We start from the raw sequence: 7,223 nt of genomic DNA on the forward strand, positions 1-7,223 counted from the left end.
CATACCAATCAGAGACCTTACCCTCTGCCTTGAATGGAAAGGATTAAAAAAAGGTGTCCGAAATATCTGTCTGTCCTTCCTCCAGTTGTGAAAAGAGTTAATAATTGAAGCTCAATACAGGGTGAAGTAGCATCTTCTCCGTTTGGTTCTCTCTCCAAATAATGTCGTTAGATGTCCTCCAGGTATTGATGCTCAAAGGGAAAAGGAGCGTTGGTGTTTAAGAGGGGTGTGTGTGTACGAAGGCTGTCTGTCCAGGAGTGAGTGTGCTGTCCCGAGCTCTGTGTCTCTACTATCCCCAGCTGTGAGGCTCGGGCCAGGAACAGTTGTCAAGGAGGCAGGCAGGATGGAACAGGACAACCCTTTCACTAAGGCTCCTTAAACTGAAAGACTGCTCGCTTGACAAATGTGTGTGTGTGTGTGTGGGGGGGGGGGGGGGTAAATGATAGTCATGGATATGACCCCTGGAAGCCCACCCTTGATGGTGGCACCCCGATTCACTGTTGGGCCTTGCTGGGACACTTGTTTGCCTGACTGATTGGAATGGCAGGAGTGTGTGGGGGTGGGATGGGGGGGGTGGGGGTGTGGGGGTGTGGGGTGTGTGGGGGTGGGGTGGGGGGGGTGGGGTGTGGGGGGGTGGGGGTGTGGGGGGGGGGTGGGGTGGGGGGGTGGGGGGGTGACAGCAGAGAAAATATTTGCAGGGAGGAGAGGGGAGGAACTGAACTGCTGCCATTGGTGAAAGTCTTCCTAAAGTTGGGCATTCACAACATGACCCTTGACCCTCGACCTTAACACCTGGTTTCCTCATTACCAGAGACCAGGTTGATGAAACATCTTACCCGGCAGTTTTTAGAAAGATTTAAAAATAGTTAGGGTTAGGGTTAGGGTCATAATTTCCTTATTGTTTTGTAGAGGATAGAAGAAAAAAAAACACACACTTATCAGCACTTTAGTGGAAAATGCAACCCAGTTTAAATCCAAATCAAGATATTTGCTAATGTTATAAACTATATAAGCACATGTGTAAAAATGTATGTATGTAAACAAAGAAGTGTTCCCTTCTGTAGTGGTTGAGGTGTAGTTCCTCTGTGCTGGTTGGGGATCAGCCACTCAGAAGTGGACCATGTGGCTGGAGTAGCCTTGACTTAGACATGGTTAATGATGCTTTAAAAAAAGCTCTGGTTTCATGATGAAGTCATCTAAGGAAGAGTTTTAATGTGTTGCAGCTTGAAATTAGAGATACGTTCTGCACGGGCAGAGTGGCGTTTGGGGGAAGGCGGATGGGTGGAGCCCAAGGGGATTGGCTGCCTGGAAAATGCTGTTTCCTGGTTTCACCGGACGTATGGTTGACAACTGTAGTGGTGATGTTGGTGCAGTGCTCTGTGTACACATAAACTGAGGCTTGACGCTGTTTATCCCATGAAAATATCCCTCAGCTTGGATCCTAAGAGATGGTCCAATCAGTTAGGTCATAGTGTCCAGTGTGCATATATCCAACAGTGTTTTATTCATTTTAAAAGCTTAAAAGGGCTTAATTGAGCGTGTCTCTAGTTCACATCTTGGATTTCCTTCGCGAGTGTTCCTGTGTTTTGTTATTTTCTAAAGTTATTGTCTGTGTCTTCCTGTGGATCACTCTCCAGTAAAAGCGACCGACTTTGACTGTCGTTCCCTCGTCCTATCTCATCCCTGCGCCTGGTTTCCACGCTGCACCTCACAACCGCAAACGGCGTGACATGACATCCTCAACGGTCGACCAACTGAGTCGTTTGGGATGGCTCTCAAGGATCTGCAACAAGAATCAATCAATCCAACATTCAGGAGGCCACTTTGTGACTGTGCACGTCACTGAGCCTGAGTGAACCACTTTGTGACTGTGCACGTCACTGAGCCTGAGTGAACGGTGACTACATTATGGACTGCACTTATATAGCTAGGCCTTATTCCAAGCGCTTTACAACGGCCTCTCATTCACACACACATTCACACACCAATGGCGGCAAGCTACCATGCAAGGCGCCGGCCCGCTCATTCGACATGTGGCCAGCCGGGGCTCGAACCACCGATCTGCCAAACCTTGTGATCATTAGACACCGGCTCTACCTCCTGCGCCACAGCCGTCAGCCTCCCCTAATTACACATTAGCAGGTTGTCTAAGAGGTACGCTACGGCCTGGCAACTGTAGTTCTGTTCGCATCTTGAGGAAAAAACACGCTCTGTGTGGTATTCTCGGCAATCACAAGTCACTGTGCTCCGCTAGGCACAGACGCTCTCGTCTACCAGTTGACATGCGCTTCTCTATACCTTCCCCTTCCCTCCAGTGGGCCTAATCCTTCCCAGACTTAACAGAGTGAGAGTGAACAGTCCCTACTCCTGATAACCCCAGAATTGGCCCAAGCAACCTTGGAGGTCACAGATAACAGCTACTCCACACACACCCTTGATAACTCACACTGCATCACACCGATTTATCGTCCCGAGCGCAGGGCCAATTATTCACCCTCATACCAGGCGGATGGATCTACGAGTTTGGCCTCTGTCTTTATGACCTGAAAAGGAGGCTGTTCGAGGTGTGGTGTGAGAGCTGCGAAATGTACCGTTTCAGGGAGGGCCCTGTCTCTCTCTGCGATCCTCTCCTTCTGACAGGACGTGCTTGATAAGGTGAAAGAGCCTGTGTGTTCTCTATGGTGAAGGAGCCTGTGTGTTGGGGATCATACATTCTTGTAAACGTACAGGGTTTCCAGGTCGGGGCCAGGGAAATTGGAGAGTTTTGCACTGTCCTATATAGTGAGGTGGTGTTGAACCGAGTTGACTGAAAGAGAACTGGAGGTTCCAAATTGAACACAGGTTCTCTGAAGGATATGAGGGAGACCCGGCTCAGATATATCAGAAATGACACACACAGCAATATTCTACTATAGGAATAGCATAAAGAATGTATGTCCAAAAAAAAGTGCAGTGCAGAAATGCTGTCTGCCAACAGCCAGTGCTTCTGTAACACAACCATAGACTGAAGGAACAACTGTTTTTCTTATCAAGCTTGTGAATGATGAGTTTGCAAAAACATTCAGCAAACTGAAAAGCAGAGGAGGAAGTTGTTGGCAAGAAGAACTCGTACATGTTTAGTAAAGCAAAGTATTTTGTGGACTCACACAGGGGTGAATTCCTATATCCTGAGCTCAGGTGCTTACGTCGACATCCTGACAACGACCGAGCCTCTCTTGGATGGGGGAGCCTTGGGGGACTTTCCTGATATGTTTTTGTGCTTAAGCCGCTGACGGACTACTCTCAGAGGACAGCACAGTGAGCAGTGAAATACTGGCTATTTAAAAATGACAACATTTTAGTAAAACTGTAGTACATGTTGCAAGAATTACAAACGATGATATTAATCACTAGCACTCTCATCTCAGGAGTAATGAGATGCACCTAAGGCTGTTGGACTTAACTATACTGCATGCCTGTTGGCTGACGTCTTAACACACACCTGTGGAGCCACAGACCTGCTGTATGGTCTTATACACTGGCGGACTCAGGGGGGGGGGCAGGGGGGGCGACCGCCCCTCCTGGTGCCCCCACGGTTGAAAAACGTCTGTCTTAAGTGCCCTTTTGAGTGGCGAAAATGAGAGGATGTGCCCTATTGGTGCCCCTCCAATGGTCTAAACTTGACCATGTGCCCCCACAGTTGAAAAACGTCGCACTAAAGTGCCCTTTTGAGTGGCAAAATTAGAGGATGTGCCCTATTGGCTGCCCTTCCAATGGTCTAAACTTGACCATGTGCACTGATGGGGTCCCATGTTGTGCAGTAGGTGCCCTTTTTTCCTTTTCGCCCCCCCTGCCCTTCAAACAGCCTGAGTCCGCCACTGGTCTGATACATTGCCCTGCATCAGTAATGACACAGTGAAGCATTCCTTTTTTTTAGTTCTACACTGCACTGGATCTGAAATCAAACAATTACGGTAAGGTTTAAAGTAAGTAAAGATTCTTAATGACGCTTTTATTTGATGGTACATTTCATTTGTACATATTGGTTTCATCATTCAGAAATTACACCACTTTTCATGTATGCACAGTACACATATTTCAGGGTACCCAAAAGTAATGGGACAAATGTATGCAATAACTGCCTGAAGTCTGCGACCCATTGACCCCTGGGGTCTCTCTTCTCCTGTGTGTCTTCTCTGTGTGATGCTCTGCCAGGCATGTACTGCTACTTAAGGTGTTTCTTTTGAGGTATTTTTAATACATTTTGATGTTGTCATCAGGAAATGAAATTCATGTTCAATTGGATTTAAAGCTGCAGATGAACCTAACACCCCTGGCACCGTGTTTCACAGATCAGGTGGTATGCTGTAAATCCTGGGCAGATCCTTTTTTCTCTGAACTTGCAATCCATCCTCTTGCAATCACTCTGGTAGATGATGAATATTCATCTTATCTGTCCACAAGACCTTTTTCCAGATGTCTGCAGGCTTTTTAGCTTCACTTCAGCAAATAACCTGACCGTCCTTGTTGAGGAGAACGAACAGGGTCCTACAAGTTTCAACACGTCAAATTTAAGACCTTTTTAGACTTTTTTTTAGACCTCTTTGAATATAATTGTAGACCTGTTTGCGACACCATGTGAGAGCTTTTTGTCATCCTCGAGGTGATGAAATTAGGGATTTCACTGCTGCCATACAGACAACAAAGGAAACGTTCCAGCTTGGTTAATTTCTGCGTAAACAGACGTGGCCGGACTGATCTCCTTGCAGGATCTCATTTTTAAGAGCTAGCACCTAATTTCTAGACCCAAAATGTGAGACCTTTTTAAGACCAGCGCGGGAACCCTGAGTGAGCGGGAACCCTGAGTGAAGTGTCTGTAGAACCCTGAGTGAAGTGTCTGTAGAACCCTGAGTGGAATGGAATGGACTTTATTTGTCATTGCTACAGTACAGGTACCAAACAACGAAATTTAGGAGGGGTGGCTCCCCTGGTGTTAGGAAAGGAAATTTTTTTTTTTTTTTTTTTTTTTAGAAAAAGCATAAAATCACAAGAAAGTAAGGAGCTGGTTTACATAAATAAAGGCTATGTACACAATCCACTGTACTATACTGTACAGATAGTCAACTAGGGTTGTCATATTGCACAAAAGAGTGAGAGGGAACCCTGAGTGAAGTGTCTGTAGTTCGGCTGGTGACGTATCCTGCAGACGGTCGTCTCTGACACATCGAAGGGGAGAGTGTTCCTGATTTGTGGGACGGTTGTTTTGGGGGTTTTCTCAATTATGGTGAGCGTTCTTCTGTCGTCCACTGTGGACGTCTTCCTTGGCCTACCAGCTTGTTTGAGATTGCTGAGCTCACCAGAGCCTAATAATAACTTCCTTGACTTTCACTGACACCTCTTTGGTCCTCATGTTGACAGACACCAATAACAAACTCCAAAGGCGAACACACAGCCTAGTCATTGACACCTCTCTTGTGCCAAATGACGTGACAGAACACAGCTGACTTGTCCCGTTACTTTTGGGTACCCTAAAAACAGGGGGACTATGTATAAAGAATGGTGAAACGTGCGGTGAAATGTACACAAATACCATCAAATAAAAGCTGACAATCTCTACTTCAACCCTAATAGTAATTGTTTGATTTAAAATCTAACCTTTTAGAGTGTACATAGACGTGCTTCACTGTTCCAGGGCACTGTGTCTACGGAGGACAAAGTAAAGTAGTAATACAGAACTGGTACAGTACTAGGATCTTGTATCATAATCCCCCCCATATAACTCATTATGGCAGCATTTCTCCATAAACCATTCCTCAGTATTAATAGTCTGCCTTGTTTTATCATTGGCATAAGTTCACTCTACAAAGAGCATAAATATGGACTTGCACAATGATTCACAGAATGGTAAAATCTCAAGTTGGAATATATACATGTTCCTGGCATAATTTCTCCCAGAATCCTTGTACTGTAGTTCCAAGTGTTACCAGAGTGACCCTGTCACCCAAATTAACAGGTCGATGGCAAAATGAATCTATGCAAAGGCAGTAGGCAGACTTGGCTGTACTGAGAGGACCGTTGTTTTAGTTAATCGTAGACCACCAAAGTGGATTACTTACTCTGCCTCTACGTTTTAGGCCAAAAAAACATCACATTTTGGCCAGAGAAGGAAAGAGAGAAGTTTGACGTAAGGGAAAAAGTTCACTTTAAAACATGTTGGGAGTGCTAGCCTTACTTGTGCAACGATTATTAGTATTAAACTTACTGAAAAGCTGTTTAAATACTGTATTAATGCCTTGATAAACGTCTTTGGTTCTGCCTGTGAGGATGATTCTGTTTAAATTAAACCACTGAAACACCTGAAGTGATATTCAAATAGTTGGAAATAGAAACTCGGGGACTCATCCCTAGTGAAATTCTCCCTAGTGATGGTAATGGATGGTCCTGGTGGCCTGTCAACACACATCAATTAATGACAGAAACCACCACTCAAGATCACAGTGAGCATTATGTTGTCAGGACAATCCAAGATTGATATTCAAATGTATAGACCCTCAGCGTTCAACTGCTCCGACGACACTAAGATAAAACACATGGGTATACAGTTCCAGCACTATGACGGACGCTCTATTTCTAACGTGTTAGCAGAAATGACTTCACATTCATTCCGTGACTGAGGGAACAGTTAGATACCTAACAACGAACAATAATCACATTCACAGATCCTCCAGACTCAGTTATCAAACACCCTGTTTCTGTCCACCGAGTTCTGAAATCACAGTCAGGCCAAGAGGAAGCCTGCCTGGATGAAGTCACTTCATCATTGTGACATCATGGCTTCGCATTGCACCCCAACGTGTTCCAAGGGCAGGGAACAATTTCCCTAATATCAAAGGTGGAGGGCCTGCTAGAATAAGGGGAAAAAGCTGTACTCTCTTTATTTTCTTCCTCTCATATCAATCACCTTGAGAGAGGCTTTAACATTTGACCTGTGATGTCATTCTAGCAGCAGGTTGGGGTGCCTCTGACCCTTATTACGGTGTGTTGATCGTGGCGCTGTGATTTATTAGTAACATATAGGGACTTTTAATCAAGAGCCTGGACTGTACAGCAGGGCAGACTTACCATGTGTGTCTGACATCTGTTTCAGAAAGTGTTGAATTAAAAGAAAACATTATTAGTTCTCTTTATTTGCAGTTTATTTTTTAATTCAACTCAGGATGTTATGAAGTCAGACGGTATCGGTG

This window comes from Nansenia antarctica (genome assembly GCF_963989245.1).
Source record: "Nansenia antarctica genome assembly, chromosome: 1".
Lineage (NCBI taxonomy): Eukaryota > Metazoa > Chordata > Actinopteri > Argentiniformes > Microstomatidae > Nansenia > Nansenia antarctica.